Source organism: Dromiciops gliroides, chromosome 3, assembly GCF_019393635.1.
Source record: "Dromiciops gliroides isolate mDroGli1 chromosome 3, mDroGli1.pri, whole genome shotgun sequence".
In the NCBI taxonomy this organism is placed as follows: Eukaryota; Metazoa; Chordata; class Mammalia; order Microbiotheria; family Microbiotheriidae; genus Dromiciops; species Dromiciops gliroides.
The window spans coordinates 293,545,412-293,563,103 of record NC_057863.1 but is presented as its reverse complement, the minus strand read 5'-3'; the positions used below and the strand labels follow the sequence as shown (position 1 = coordinate 293,563,103).

Sequence of the window (17,692 nt, the reverse complement as noted above, 5' to 3'; positions counted from 1 at the left end):
ACTTAGCTCTTCTCAGCAATACAATGATCCAAGACAATGCCAAGAGACTCTTGAAGGAAAATTCTCTCCACATCCAACAAAAAGGACTATGGAATCTGAATGTAGATTGAAGCATACTATTTTTACTTTTGTTGTTTCTTCTTTCTTGTGGATCTTTTTTCCTTTTGCTCTGACTCTTCTCTTACAACATGACTAATGTGGAAATATGTTTAACATAATTGTAATGTATAACCTCTATCAGATAGCTATTTGGCCTCAGGAGGAGGAAGGGAATAGAGGGTGGGAGAAAATTTGGAACTCAAAATTTTACAAACGTGAATTTTTAAAAACTTTTTTTACATGTAATTTGGAAAAAAAAGAATGGTCTGGTAAAATAAAAAAAAGAGACAATGGAAAGGAAATTTGAATCACATAAAAATATTTTGCACCCTCCAGAAAATACAGGAGAGAATGGAATAATGTGCTCCAAAGAGCAGTGGAGCTCAAAATGTAGCCAAAAGGAATGGATTTTATAAATCTGTGCTTCTGTACTTAACCATAACAGAAAAAAAGAACATTTAATAATAAAAAGGCACTTGAAACATTCTTAGAAAGAAAAACAACCCTCAAGAAGTTATTTGCATCTCAAATACCCTAGAAATAAAAACATAGGAGGCATGAATGCAGCAAAGACATCAACAGCAACAGAGTGACAGAAGAGAAATCCTTAAGAGATTTCTACATAAATGTAACCAAGGAGACAGGCTTGAGGGTGAAATCTAGTGGAGGTATCAGTGAAGATGCAGATGTAGGGCAATATTGACAAAACCTGGCAATATCTTGTTGACAGGAGAATTATTTCTCTCCCCCCCCCCAGGAGGCTAAAACAAATGGGAGGGTGTATATATAAAAGGGAGAGAGGAATAAGGAGATAGAAAGGAATGTGTGATGTATCTGAGTCAAATAAAGGGCTACCAATGAGGGGATTATGAGCTCTTTTGTCTCAAGAAGATAAAAGTCTTTAGGGAGTAGCTGAGGAAGGGGTAAATCATTGAAAAAGAATGGAAAGAAAGGTTTTGCTTTGGTAGTGGAAAAGTATTCTCTTGGTTCATGTTTTAAATTGTGGTAAAACTGAAGTTTGACCAAAACAAAAAGTCTTCAGATGTATTCTTCATCATGCTCTGAAACTGGCCCTGCATTTTCAAAGTCCATTGTAGTAAAGCTAAACTTTAAAAGATCATTCTTGGGGGAAGCTAGATGGTTCAGTGGATAAAGCACCAACCCTGGATTCAGAAGGACCTGAGTTAAAATCTGGCCTCAGACACTTGACATTTACTAACTGTGTGACCCTGGGCAAGTCACTTAACCCTCATTGCCCTGCAAAAAAAAAAAAAAAAAAGATCATTCTTTCCAATATGAAAAGTTTTCAAAATGATTCATTCATTCACACATTCAACAAAATCTTCATTAATCGAGTGACTACTCTATCCTAGATACTGAGAAGGGAGCTGGTGATTCAAAGACAAAAACAAATGGATGTCTGTCTTCAAGGAGCTGGATTATGGAGAAAGCATGGGAGGTCCAGAAAAGAAAATCTGCTTTTGCTTTGTTGACTACATTAAAGGCTTTGAATGTGTGGATCATAGCAAAATGTGGCAACTCCTCAAAGTGAAGGGAGGACCAGATTATCTTTTTTTTTCTCACTACATTTTTATTTCTTTTGGAAAATATAGTTATTTTATAGAAATATGTATGTTAACATGTAATGGGTTTATTGAAATTTTTAAATTAATAAATATATAATTTTTTAATTATCAATTTTAATATCAACTACAGTAAATAACAGGAGATATAACCCATATAAAGAAAAGCTCTTTGGGCTCCTCAATATTTTTTTTAATCATAGAAGTATGTTATTCTTTTCTAGTTAGATGTAGAGATAATTATAAACATTTGTTTATTTGTTTTTCTTTTTTTTTTTTTTTTTTTTGCAGGGCAATGAAGGTTAAGTGACTTGCCCAGGGTCACATGGCTACTAAGTTAAACATTGTTTTTTATAAGATTTCTAGTTCCAAATTTTTTTCCCTCTCCCTTCCCTCCCTCCTTCCCAAGATAGTATGTCATTTGAAATATTGAGGGGAAGCCTGTCCCTGTTCTAAGTTATTGGGGAACTTAGTTGGGGTTTCTAATACATTGCTACTTCTAAATTAGAGACCACTGCACCTGTTTTTGGCATAAAGCTCTTATTAGTCTTATTAAATGTTAGTAAAGAAAGAACACATGACTCTGAATTAGAGTTCAGAAGCCCTACATTACCTAGATAGACAAGAGAGTGAGGGGAGTTGCACACCTGCCTCCTTCAGCTTTCCAGGCCAAGCAAGAGTGGGAGAGAGTGTAAGCAGACCAGAGGTGGCCCTTACACACTGTTCAAAGCTAATTGGCTAGCATCATTCAAATCCATTGGTTTGCAGGACATGGGGGTGGTCCATATCAAAATATGCTATATGTGCTGAGGTCAGTGTCATGCTGAACTCAGGGTCATATGAAAGACATACCTTCTGTGGCAGAGCTTTATAGATAGGTGCAGTTTCTGTTGTCTACAGAGAATCTGATTTCCATTTCTAAGGACTCTGGGTTTTCTCTGAGAAACCAGCCGGAGTTTCTGAGTGAGGGGGTCCCCTCCAAAACTCCATTAGTAATAATTATTTTCTCACAACAGCAAGCAATCTGATATAGGTTATATATATATATATATATATACAATCACGTTAAAGATATTTCTACACAAATCATGTTGTGAAAGCAGAATCAGAACAAAAGGGAAAAACCTCAAGAAAGAAAAAAAAGAAAAACAAAAAGGTAGAAACACCATGGTTCAATCTGCATCTAGATTCCACACTTCTTTTTTCAGGATTTGGAGAGCATTTTCTATCATGGGTCCTTTGGAATTGTCTTGGACCATTTGTATTGCTGAGAAGAGTTAAGTATACCACAGTTGATTATCACACAATATTTTTGATACTGTTTAGAAAATTTCTATGTTCAGAATTTTTTTCTGTTTGCTCATTTTCCAGCCTGTTTCTTGACTTTTAACTCTTTGTTAAAGTGAGGCACTGTTTCCAGGTTGGAGGGAGCAGTGTTCCAAGCTTCTAGGGGTTTGTGCAGCTGTTTTCAGAGATACTTTTAGGAATTTGTAAGTTTTTCATTCTTTCAAGGTAGTATGATTTAAGGAGTGGTATGTTTATTAACTCTCCTGGCCTGTGGTCTGATCTGCAGTCAACCACAGGTCTGAGTTTTTGTCCTGGAACTATGAACAGAATCCCACTTCACTGTGACTGCAAGCTCTGATGTGCTTGTTCTCTCCCCCTTCCTGGGACCACCAACAAAGACTCTGTCCTGAGTCTGAGTATGGGAAAACAACAGAAACTTGAATTGGTGCTAGCAAAGAGACCCCTATAATCTCCTGGCCAAATGTTCAATCCTCTTACCATCTGTTGGCTAATTTCCAGCAGTTGCTGCTACTGATTATTCAGAGGCTCCCAGGGCCTGTTTCTGGTTTGTTGGGGCTAGATATATGTTGGACTGGGTTCCCCTCTCAACCTAGTACAACAGATATTTTCTGCCTACCTTTTAAGTTGTCTTTGTCTGGAAAAGTATTTCATGCTGTCCTTTTGTGAGTTCTGTGGATTCAGAACTTGTATTATGGCATTATTTGAAGGTATTTGTAGGATCTTCGGAAGAGCTCAGGCAAGTTACTTTCTTTCCTCTGCTATCTTGGCTCTGGCCTCCTCAGTGCAAATTTGGACTCAGATACTTCCTATGACCCTGAGCAGGTCACAACCTTTATTTTCCTTATTCTGCTGGAGAAGGAAATGACAAATCATTCTCGTATCTTTTCTAAGAAATCCCCATGGACAGTATCACCACAGGGTGATGAAAAGTCAGACACATCTGAACAAGAGGTCTGAAACTAGATTCTAAATCCTTTCTATGCTTAAAACTAAATCATTAGACAGCTCTGTTATATGGTACCAAACTATATCAGATATTTATTTTTCTAATAAACTACTAAAATAACTTTTGTAAATAAAAAGCCTACTAAAGTCCTAGGCTATTAAATAGATTGAAACTAAGGAAGAGAAACAGTAGAATGGAGAGGAAAAAAATCGGTTTTAACAATATCTTTAGCCTTCAAGTCCAGTGATCTTGCCATTCCACTGCACTGATTCTCAGTGTAAATCTTATACTAGCACCCAGTGGTAAAATATAACTAAATCTCTCATGGACTATAAATCAAGTTGAATATGTTGTTTATTTTATAGATAGAGAGGGACTGGTCCTATCATTTTATTCCCAGATTAGGAAATTCTTTCTACCAAAGCAGCTCAAGCCTCCTCAGCAATATATATTCTCAGAATGTTGCTCTAAGTCACAAAGCACTTATGTGTGAGAGACAAGTCTTGAATCCAGCTCTTCCTTGCTCCAAAATTTTATATAATGCTGTCATACAAGTCTGCTTATTTTTCAGATTAAAAATACATGTTTCAAGAGACAGCATTGTTTTTGCTTTACATATGAGCTTAAATTCAGTTTGACATGAAGCCAAAAAATGAAATGGATTAAAGTTTCATCTCTGCTACTTACTATCAGAATTTGTTTCCTCATATGTGAAGAGAATGCAACTACACCTAACCAGCCTACACCAATGGTTTATTGTGAAGATCTAATTAAATAATGCTTTTTTTAAGGAGCTTTGGATAATCTTTGGATAATGCTGATCTTTGCTGTTATTTTATCAAATATTTGCTTACCTGGCAAAACTTAGTGTTCAATCATTCTAGATAAATTAGAGAAGCATAATAGCCCTAATAATGAAATATTGATATATAGCTAAAACTAAAGAGCAAAACAATTCCCAGGGAGGAGATATTATTTCCATTTTTATTTTGGGCTTAACATCCTATAATTTAAACTTGCATGACAACTACTAGTTTGAGAGGGTAGTTGTGAGTAGAAAGTGAAATCATGAATATAAAATGCCACACAGATTCCTTTTTTGGGGGAGAAGATATTTGCCTTAACAATTTTCTTTGTAACCAATAAATGGTGGATACTTCAAATGACACAAATGCTTTTTCATAAACATTAATGTTATCTTTTTCAGTGAATTACAGTGTAGTCTCAGGCAGGATCCTTCTTATGTTACCTCAGAGTTACCCCTAATACAAACACCACTCTAAGTAGCCCAGCTATGAAGGGGGTAAAGAATCTCTCACTCTCTGGCCCCTTTGTTCCCCCCAATAAGCCCTATCCCTAAGATGAATTATAATTGAATCTTCCCATCCAGATTTATTATAATTAACTTTATGTCCACCCTTCCCCAAAGTTGCTACTATGGACTCTATTTCCACTACTGGATCCACAACCATTTCTGATTTTGGCTCTTCTCTTATTGATGTTGACCATATTTTTGAATTATTCCCTAATCTTCTCCTTAGTAGAGAATTTCAGTGACATCAAGATCAAAGGACAAATCCCAAAGATTTAGTAATTGGAAGAGACAAGATTGTCGGAGAAATCTCTTTTAATCTTCTGAGTGAGAAAGTCATGGAAAGTCAGGACCTTACGTCCTATTGTCTCTTCTGTGGCTGGTTAAAGGTCTTCCATAGCATTTTCTAACTCATAATTAGTTAGTTTTTGGCTGCCACAATCTTTCCATCATTCAGTCAGGCAGAAACAGAGATATATCTGGAAGAATCATCACAATGGACAACCAAGGAGAACCCCAGGAGCAATTCAAACTTGTATTAGTTGCTGATGGAGGTACTAGAAAAAAAAACACATTTGGAAAACATCAGTTGACTGATGAATTTTAGAAGTATATAGCCATCTTGCATTATGAGGTCCATTCTCTAGTATTCCATAGTAATAGAAATCCTCTTAAATTCAACATATGGGATACAGCTGGCCACGAGAAATTTAGTGGTCTGAGAGATGATTATTACATTCAAGCTCAGTCTGCCATTATTATGTTTCATATAACCTTAAGAGTTACTTACAGGAAGGTACCTAACTGGCACAGAGGTATAATATGAGTATGTGAAAATATGCCATTAGAATTGTATAGCAATGGGACCTGAGTTCAAATCTGGCCTCAGACACTTGACATTTACTAGCTGTGTGACCCTGGGCAAGTCACTTAACCCCAATTGTCTCACCAAAAACAAAACAAAACAAAAAAAACACAAAAAAGAATTTTATAGCAACACAGTAGATATTAAGGCCAGAAAAGTCAAGGTAAAATCAATTGTCTTTCATAGGAAGAAGAATATCCGGTAACTATGATATTTCAGCCAAATATAACCAAAACTTTGTTAAACTCTTTCTTTGGCTTGCTAGAAAACTTATTAGAGTCAGTAATTTGAAGTTTGTTACTATACCTGTTCTTGAACCTCCAGTTGTCGTGGACCCAAAACAGCTATCACAGTATGAGTAAGACTTATATTGCTCAGAAAACTACATTGCCTAATAAGGTAATGAGCCCAGAATTAGAGGTTTAGTGTTATATGCAATTGTCCTGTGTTGTCAGTGGTATAGTGTGTTTGCTACTTTATTAAATAGCTGAGCAGAACTTTTGAATAATTTTTAGGATGCTGGAGGAAATTAATGGGCTTCAGAGTGAATCTGGCAGTTTAAAAGAAATATAATTCATATTTTGGACTTGTGTATTTAGCTGTTATGGACTGCAATTACATCTCCTTGAATTTCAATCAAGGAACAAGGAATCAATTCAAGCTACAGTCCCATAACAATAGTTAGTGCTAAATCATGTTTGTTATCATCATTCTTGCTCCTTTTTAATTTAAATCATAAAAAGATATTTCAAATATCAAAAAAGAACAAAAAGTTTATTGTAATTTTCTAAATAAAAGGCATTTCAATAGTATAGAATAGACAAAAAATAAAACACTCCGTGTGGAATCTAGTGATCACTGAATTCAAATTGTGCCTAACACTCACTGTCTTTATGTTAATGAACAAAAGACAACCATCTCAGCCTGTTTCTTCATCAGTAAAATGGGTTTACTAATACACTACACTAAAATTAAGATATCATAGGATAGTTGATAAAGCAAGAAAAGCCTTTAGAATGAGTCTGGTTAAATATCTTATTGGAGAACCATTCTAAGTTTCAAGTGGTTCATCTCTAGTATTATTTTGGGGTGATACATTTTTGAGGAATGGTGGAGGGGGAAGGAGTTATAAGAACTCATGAATACCATGTAATAAGGTTAGAGAGCAATGATTTATTTTTGATATAGGTATTTGTTCCAATTTTCAGGAAAATACAGATTGATGAAAACATTACAAGCCAAATTTGATACTAGAGTGAGTGAAATATAGGGAATTTCACTATGAATTTTGTATGGCAAGGTAAGTTTTGAACATCATTACTTGATTTTTATAGGATATGCCTCCAAAATACATGCACATTTGTTTCTGAGCCATACAAACTCTCATTATAACCATTGTTTCATGCCCCAGAGGCATGGAGGTTTCCAGAGCATAAGAAACTGGAAAAACTTTGGCTATAGACCTGGTGTTAAACTATCCATCTCTTTTTTGAAGTACCAGTCTAGCTAAACTCAAATATACTCATTGCTAGGTAGGTTACTGTATTATGAATTATCTGTCCACACCAATTCTCAAGGATCATCTCCTGAATTATAGAGGGATAATGATCTGCTTCCCTGAAGAGAAAACTCATATTTATTAAATTATATACAAATAATTGATGTAATGATTTTTTTTAAATCATATAAGTATTTTATTATTTTCCAGTTACATGTAAAGAAAGCTTTCAACATTTGTTTTCATAGAATTTCTTGTTCTCATAAATAGAAAGCAATCTGATATAGGTTATATATGTACAATCCCATTAAGCATATTTCTACATTACTCATATTATGAAAGAAGAAACAGCATGCAAGGAAAAACCTAAAAAAAGAGAAAAAACATTCAAGAAGTAGAAAACATATGGTTCAATCGACATTCAGAATTCTGGATGTGGAGAACATTTTCTATCATGAGTTGTTTGAAGTGGTTTTAGATCAATACACTTCTGAGAAGAGGCAAGTCTATCACAGTTGATCATCACACAATGTTGCTGTTGCTATGTATAATGTCCTCTTGAACTCAAGATCAGTTCATGTAAGTCCTTTCAGGTTTCTCTAAAATCCTCCTGCCTATTGTTTCTTACAGCACAATAGTATTCCATTGCATTCATATACTACAACTTGTTTAGCCATTCCCTAATTGATGGGCATTCCCTTGGTTTCCAATACTTTGCCACCACAAAGAGAGCTGCTATAAATATTTTTGTATATGTGGGTCCTTTTCCCTCTCCTATGATCACTTTGGGATGCAGATCTAGTAGTGTTATTACTGGGTCAAAGGGTATGTACGGTCCCATAGCCCATTGGGAATAGTTCCAAATTGCTCTCCAGAATGCCTGTTCGGCAGTTTTCTAATGAAGAAACCAAAGCTATCTATTCCCATATGAAAAAATGCTCTAAATCTCTAATGATCAGAGAGATGCAAATTAAAACAACTCTGAGGTACCACCTGACACCTATCAGATTGGCTAAAATGACAAAAAAGGAAGATAATAAATGTTGGAGAAGCTGTGGGAAAATTGGAACACTGATTCATTGTTGGTGGAGCTGTGAACTGATCCAACCATTCTGGAGAGCAATTTGGAATTATGCCCAAAGGGCAATAAAGCTGTGCATACCCTTTGACCCAGAATACCACTTTTGGGTCTTTTTTCCCAAAGAAATCATGGAAAGGGGAAAGGGACCCACATGTACAAAAATATTTATAGCTGCTCTTTATGTGGTGGCAGGGAATTGGAATTTGAGAGGGTGCCCATCAATTGGGGAATGACTGGACAAGTTGTGGTATATGAATACAATGGAATACTATTGCACTGTAAGAAACAATGAGCAGGAGGAGTTCAGAGAAACCTGGAGGGTCTTGCATGGGCTGATGATGAGTGAGATGAGCAGAACCAGAAGAACATTGTACACAGTATCATCAACATTGAGTGTTGATCTACTGTGATGGACTATATTCTTCTCACCAATGCAATGGTTCAGAAGAGTTCCAGGGAACTCATGATAGAAGAGGATCTCCAAATCCAAGAAAAAAAAAAAGAACTGTGGAGTATAGATGCTGAATGAACCATACTATTTCTTTTGTTTTTGGTGCTGTTGTTTTTTCTATTTTGAGGTTTTTCATCATTGCTCTGATTTTTTCTCTTATAACATGACTAATGCAGAAATAGGATTAATGTTATTATGTGTGTATATATATACATATATATGTGTATATATACATATATATGTATATGTATATGTGTATGTATGTATATATATACATACATATATATGTATATGTGTATGTGTATGTATGTGTGTGTGTATGTGTATATATATATATATATATATATATATATATATATATATATATATATATATATATATATATATATATATATATATATATATATAAAACCTATATCAGAGTACCTGCTGTCTAGGGGAGGGGGGAGGGAAGGGAGGGAGGGAGAAAAATCTGAAATTGGAAAGCTTGTACAAACAAAAGTTGAGAACTATCTTTACATGTAACAGGAAAAAAATAAAATACTTTATTAATTTTTAAAAAAGAAAGAAAACTGCCCATTCATATCTGTTGAACATTTCTCAATTGGGGAATGACTTGCATTCTTATAAATGTGATTTAATTCCCTATATATTTTAGAAATGAGGCCTTTAATAGAAATACTGGCTGTAAAAATTTTTTTCCAGCTTTCTGCCTCCTTCTAATTTTGGCTGCATTGCTTCTGTTTGTAAAGAATTTTTTTTAAAAATTATAGTAATTACAATCATCCATCATGTATTTCATAATATTCTCTATCTCTTGTTTGGACACAAATTTTTTCCTCTTCATAGATCTGAGAAGTAAACTACTACTTCCTCTCCTAATTTACCTATAATATCTCCCTTTATGTCTAAATCATTTACCTATTTTGACCTTATGTTGGTATATTTTGGTGTAAGATGTTGGTCTATGCCTAGTTTCTACCATACTGTCTTCCAGTTTTCCCAGTAGTTTTGGTCAAATAGTGAGTTCCTAACTCAGAAGCTAGAGTGTTTGAGTTTATCAAACAGTAGATTGCTATAGTCATTTACTAATGTTTCTCTTGTTCCTAACCAATTCCATTGATCCACCACACTATTTCTTAGCAAGTAGCAAATAATTTTGATGAATGCCACTTTATAGTATAGCTTCAGATTTGGTACAGCTAGCCCACCTTCCTGTGCATTTTTTTTCATTAGTTCTCTTGATATTCTTGAACTTTTGTTCTTCCAGATGAATTTTGTTGTTATTTTTTTAACTCCACAAAATAATTTTTAGGTAGTCTGATAGGTATGGCGCTGAATAAGTAAGTTAATTTAGGTAGAATTATAATTTTTATTATATTAGCTCGACCTATCCATGAGCAATTGATATTTTTCCAATTATTTAGAAGTGATTTTATTTGTTGGAGAAGTGTTTCAAAATTGTATTCATAGAGTTCCTGGGATTGTCTTCACAGGTAGAATCCCAAGTATTTTATATTGTCTACAGTCACTTTAAATGGAATTTCTCTTTCTATCTCTTGCTGCTGAATTTTGTTGGTCATGTATAGAAATGCTGATGGTTTCTGATGGTTTATGTGTTTTTATTTTATATCCTGCAACTTTGCTAAAGTTGTTAATTGTTTCAAGCATTTTTTTATTTGATTCTTTAGGATTCTTTAAGTATACCATCATATCATCTACAAAGAGTGAAAGTTTCGTTTCCTACCTGCCTATTCTAATTGCTTTAGTTCCGTTTTCTTCCTTTATTGCTAATGCTAAAATTTTTAGTACAATATTAAATAATATAGGTGATAATGGACATCCCTTTTTCATCCTTTATCTTACTGGGAATGCTTCTAACTTATCCCCATTACATATAGTGTTTGCTGATTTTTTAGGTAGTTATTGCTTATTATTTTAAGAAAAGCTCTACCTATTCCTATGCTCTCTAAAGTTTTTAATAGGAATGAGTGTTCTATTTTGTCAAATGCTTTCTCTGCATCTATTGAGATTATCATTTGATTTTTGTCAGTTTTTTTAATTTATGTGGTTGATTATGTTGATAGTTTTCCTAATGTTGAACCAGCTTTGCATTCTTGGTCATAGTGTATTATCCTGCTTATGAATTACTGTAACCTCCTTGCTAATATTTTACTCAAGATTTTTGCATCGATATTCATTAGGGAAATTGATCTCTCATTTCCTTTCTCTGTTTTGACTCTGCCTGGTTTAGGTGTCAACACCATATTTGTGACATGAAAGGAATTTGGTAGAACTCTTTCACCTATTTTTTCTAAATAATTTGTATAGTTGATTCTTTCAGTGATGATTTTATCTTCTGACTCTACAATATCAGGGCAGTTCTCCTTGATAACTTCCTGGAGTATGGTGTCTAGACTCTTTTCTTTATTATGGCTTTCAGGTAGTCCAATAATTCTTAGATTATGTCTCCCGGATATATGACGTATTTCACATTTTCTCCTATTTTTTTTCAGTCTTTTGATTCTGCTGGATATATTCTTGGTGTCTCGTGGATTCATTAGCTTCCATCTGCCCAATTTTAATTCTTAGGGCATTATTTTCTTCAGTAAGCTTTTGTACCTCCTTTTCCATTTGGCCAATTTGCTTCTCCCATTTGGCCAATAGTATTTTTTAAGGAATTATTTTCTTCAGTCAATTTTTGTGCTTTTTTTTCCAGTGTAACTCTCATTTCCTTCTCCATTTTTTCCTTCTACCTCTCTCATTTGATTTTTAAAGCATTTTTGAGCCCTCCCAAAAAGGCTTTTTGGTCTTGAATCAAGATCATCTTCCCACTTGAGTCATCACTTGTATTCATTTTAATAAACTCATCTGAGTTTGTGTTTTGGTCTTCCCTTTCACTATAGAAACTGTTAATGGCAAATGTCTTTTTGTTTCTTACTCATATTCTAGCATATTTTTAAACTTATAAAGTTGAGGTCTGCTCTAGGGGCACAGGGGTCACTGTTGTAAGCTTCTTTTTCTCAGGGATAGGGGCCAGTTCACTGGATTTTTGTTCTATGGCCTCTGTGGCTTTTAGATTCCTCACTGCCTTGTGCTTGGTCCCTGTGCTGGGATGGCTTGGCTAGATCATACCTGTCCTTCAAGTTGGTTCTGTAGCTGGCAGTTTGCCCTCCTAGCTAGGGATGGCACATCTGACAAATGACCTGTTGTGCCACCAGTCTTCTGAACCAGGACCAAAGGGCCTCAGTGACTTATTTATGCTGTGTTCAGGAGCCTCCTACTGACCTCCCCAGATCCCCTCCATGGCGTACCTCTCTCAGCTGTGCAGAGTTGCACTGTGTTAAGCTGCACTGTGCCAATCTGTCCTCCCCTTTCTCCCAAGTGATACAGACCTTTCCTGAAGTCTTCTGAATTATTTCAAGTAAGAAGATTGTGTCTCTCTGTCTTTTTGTAGGTTCTGTAGTTCCAGAATTCTTTTAGAGGTTTAAATTAATGTTGTGTTTGAGGGAAACACAGGTGAGCTCAGGCAACTTCCTGGCTTCTCTCAGCCTTCTTGGCTCCCCTCAAAGACATAATTACTTTTTTAAAGTAAAAGTCATAGCTAAATGAAATGTTAGATCTTGATGAATCCTAAAAATTCAAAATGTTCATCTCATTTTTTAACTAGGAAAATTGAAGATGGAACAGATTTTATTTTGCCCATGTTACAAAAGTAACTCTTGGGAAAGTTAAGATGGGTACTTAAATCTCCTAAGTTTTGTCTTCAGTTCTATTCATCTTTCACATATTCTAGATTCACAGAAAACAGCAACTGAATATGTGTGATTTTATCACATTATTCCAGATAGCAAATACAATATGATAACAAAAATGGTTAAATTTTGATACTTTCAAAATAAGTATCCTCAGCTCCCTTCAAAGGAAATGAAGCCAACAAACGTACTTCTCATAATGACCTAGTCAAATCCAATCCAATCTCATCCAATAATTAATTACCTCTTATGTTGAAGTGTTATATTGGGAACTTAAATTTCCAGGAGATTACACATGACCTGAGTCTTAATGGATGCTAGGCATCTTGAGAAGCACAGGTCAGGAAGAATAATATGATCACAGGGGTGCTAGTGGGAAAATAACTTTTGCAAAGGAAGTGAAACATGAAACACTGAGCTTAAAAATATAAAATCAGCCCAGTTTAGATGGAATGCAAATAATGTTAAGGGAAGTAGTGTGCATTAAATGTGAAAAGTTGAGTTAAAACTAAATGACTTTTAACTATCACTCTGAAAAGTTAGCTTTTTATTCTAGAAGAGAGAGCTGCTAATGTGTTGTTTTTATGAGTAAAAATCAGGTTCATTGGGGCAGCTGGTGGTGCAGTGGATAGAGCACCGACCCTGGAGTCAGGAGTACCTGAGTTCAAATCCAGCCTCAGACACTTAACACTTACTAGCTGTGTGACCCTGGGCAAGTCACTTAACCCCAATTGCCTCACTAAAAAAAAAATCGGATTCATTAAAAAGAAATTGAATTTTTAGGGGGGAGTAGTTATTTGGAAGAGACAGGAGAAAAAGGCATGAGTCTAATTAAAAGGCTATTACATGAACCAAATTTTGAGTTCCTGAGGGATTGTTATAAGGCCATGGCCATGAGAGTGAAGAAAAGTAGACAGAGAAGAATCAAATTGGCCAAATGGAATCAACAAAATTTGGCAAATGATTGGTTATGCCAGTTAACGGAGAAGGTAGAATCAAGGATGATCCTGAGTTTGGTAAATTTAGAGACATAGGATAGTGGTTCAATCGACAGAAAAAGGAAATCATTGCAGTGGAATAGGAGAATTTGTGAAAAGAAGTAAATAAAGAAAATTATGAAAGACAAAAATGATAATTTATTTTCTTAAAACTGAAAAATATTTTAATATGAATGAAATTAACAGAAAAGAAAATATCAAGTGAAAACATCTTTAAGGTGTATATATATATGTATGTGTGTATGTATGTATATGCTTGTATATATATGCATGCATGTATATATCTGTGTGTATATATGTATATAGATGAATGATTAAAAGTTAATACAAAAGCTATATGGGCAACTGTCAATAATTCAAAAGAAATATCCATTAAACTAATAGATAAACTTTCAAAAGAATTAAAAACTATGAGTAACCATATGAAACTGATCATTCACTGTAAAAAAGAGAAATCTAGATCAAAATAACTGAGGCTTTATTTTATGTTTAGAAAATTTTCAAAAGTTACTAAAGTTTGAAGCAGTCAAGATTAGAGAGGTTCTGGGAATAGAGGTGCATCAATACACTGTAGGCTATGTGAATCATAATAGTCATTTTGAAAACAAAATAAAATTATTTGAGAAAGGTACTTAAATATTTATTCTCATTGACCCATTGATTATATTTTAGGTTTATTAGATGAGAAAATCAAAGACAGTAATAAAGACCTCATAAATATATTAAATTTGTTTACGCTTTGTATAAGAAAAAAACCAGAGGATAAAATTAATTGGGTGTCCATTTTTCTTATTGAGCTGAACAAGTTGTTGAATTAATATTTTTTTGCCATAATAAATGAAAGATGAGATATACTTTTTGGAAGTAATATAAAGTAAATAAGTTGGGCAGTGGAAAATTTTTCAAAAGGATAGGAGATTATTAGCTGCAAAAAGTCATAATTCTATGTCATCATTGCCTCTTCTAATTCCTTCAGTTTCCTTTTCTTCTCTGATTTTTATAGCTACTATTTCAAGTACAATATCGAATAATCATGGTGATAATGGATATCCTTACTTCATCCTTTATCTCATTGTGAAGGTTTCTAGTTATCCCCAATACATGTAATTCTTGCTGATGGTTTTGATAGATACAACTTATGATTTTGATAAAACTCCATTTATTTTTATGCTTCTAGTGTTTTTAGTATTTTATTATTTTCCAGTAAAATATAAGAATAGTTTTCAACATTTGTTTTCATAGGATTTTATATTCCAAATTTTTCTCCCACCCTCCCACCTCCCTCCTTCCCTGGACAGAAAGCAATCCTGTATAGGTTATATATGTGCAATCACATTAAACATATTTCTGCATTAGTCATATTGTGACGGAAGAGTTAGAGCATAAGGGAAATACCCCCCAAAAGAATAATAAATTAAAAAAACCCAAAAGTAGAAACAGTATGGTTCAATCTGAATTCCTAAATGACAGTATTTTTTCTGGATGTTGAGAACATTTTCTATTATGAAGTTCTTGGAAATTGTTTTGGACCATTGCATTGCTACAAAGAGCTAAGTCTGTCACCATTAGTTCATCACATGATGTTGTTGTTGCTGTATACAATGTTCAGGTTCTGCTCCTCTCAGGCAGCATCAGTTCATGTAAGTCCTTCCAGGTCTTTCAAAACTCCCCCTGCTCATCATTACTTTTCACATTGATTTTTTAAAACTTCATGTTCTAAATTTTCTTCTTTCCTCCCTCCTTATTCCTCCCTATGAAATCCAGCAATTCAATATAAGTCATACATGTACAGTATGCAAACATCTTCTCATTAGTCAGATTGTGAAAAAATATACACAAAATAACTTTAGAAAGAGGAGCTAATGAATAAATTTATACTTCAATCTGTATTCAGATACCATCAGTTCTATTTCTATTGATGGTTTGCATTTTCCATACATCTTTCTGATAGCATCCTACTCATCATTACTTTCATGGTTACTATTGTTAACTGTATTACCATCTTAATCCCACCCCATGATATTTACTCTATTCTATATCTTCCTTCACCTTCTCCCTCCTTCAAAGTGTTTTGCTTCTTACTGCTCTCGCCCCCAATTTGCTCTACCTTCCATTGCCACCCCCCTCCTTATCCCCTTCCCCTCCCACTTTCCCACAGGGCAAGATATAACACTATACCCTCTTGAGTGCATACATTATTCCCTCTTTGAGACAATTCTGATGAGAATTAGGTTCATTCGGTCCCCAGCTTCTTCCCTACCTTCCCCTCAGCTCCATAAGATTTTTCTTATATATTTTATGTGAACTACTTTTTCCCTAATCTGCCTCTCCCTTTCCCTTTCTTCCAGTGCATTCCTGTTACCCATTAGCTTTATTTTGAAGATGTCATCATGAGTCAGCTAGATGATACAGTGGACAAAGCATCAACCCTGGATGTAGGAGGCCATGATCCCATATCTGTCCCCAGACAAAAGCCACCCCACCCTGCCAGCTTCACAAAAAACAAGAATAAACAAAAAATAAATGCTTTATAGATATCATCCCTTCATTTTCAATTCACACCTGAGCCCTCTAAGTATATTCCTTTCAGCTGCCTTAATAGTGAGAAACATCTTATGAGTTAGGAGTATTATCTCCCCATGTAGGGATGTAAACAATTTAATCTTTGAATATCTCCAATGATTTCTTTTTCTTGTTTACCTTTTTATGCTTCTCTAGTGTCTTGTATTTGAAAGTCAAATTTTCTATTCAGTTCAGATCTTTTCATCACAAATGCCTTAAAGTCCTCTTTTTCATTGAAGTCCCATTTTTCCCCTGAAAGATTAAACTCAGTTTTGCTGGGAACATGATTCTTGGCTGTGGTCCCAGTTCCTTTGCTTTCTGGAATATCATATTCTATGCCCTCTGGTCTTTTAATGTAGTTGCTGCTAGATCTTGTTTTATCCTTACTGTATCTCCACAGTATTTGAATTCCTTTTTTTTTTTTTTAGCTGCTTGCAGTATTTCCTCCTTGACCTGGAAGCTGTGAAATTTGGCTATAATATTCCTGGAAGTTTTCCTTTTGGGATCTCTTGCAGAAGGTGATTGGTGGATTCTTTATCTTTCTATTTAATCTTTTGTTTCTAGACTATCAGGGCAATTTTCCCTGAGAATCTCTTGGAGGATGGTGTCTAAGCTCTTATTTTGGTCATGGTTTTCAGGTAGTCAAATGGTTTTCAAATTATCTGTCCTTGATCTGTTTTGCAGGTCAGTTGTTTTTCCAAAGAGATATTTCATGTTGCCCTCTATTTTTTTATTCAGTTATATTTGCTTTACTGTGTCTTGGTTTCTCATAAAATCACTAGGTTCCATTTGTTCAGTCCAAATTCTTAGGCAATTATTTTCTTGAGACAGCTTTTCTATTTCCTTTTCCATTTGGCTTTTCAAACTGTTGACATTTTTCCTCATGACTTTCCTTCATTGCTCTCATTTCTCTTTCCTTTCTTTCCTCCATCTCTCTAAATCTTCCTTCTATCTCTCCTTTCCCTTCAAAGTCCCTTTTGAATGCTTCCATGGCCTGAAACCAATTAATATTTTTCTTCAGAGCCAAGATGGTGGAGAGGAATCAGCAAGCTGCCTGAGCTCTCCTTCTGTTCCCTCAAAAAGAACATTAAATCAAGCCACTGGAAGGATTCTGAAACTGCAGAACCTGCAAAGAGACAGAGAGACACAGTCTTCCAACCAGAGATAATTTAGAAGACTTCAGGAAAGGTCAGTCTGACTCGGGCAAAAGGGAGGCTGCTGAGGGGCTTGGGGC

The 17,692-nt window shown here is 34.8% G+C and overlaps 1 pseudogene; it reads left to right on the top strand.

The window, feature by feature from the left end:
• Window positions 1-5,744: 5,744 nt before the first annotated feature.
• LOC122747497 lies at window positions 5,745-8,089 on the top strand (annotated as a pseudogene).
• The last annotated feature ends 9,603 nt before the right edge of the window (window positions 8,090-17,692 follow it).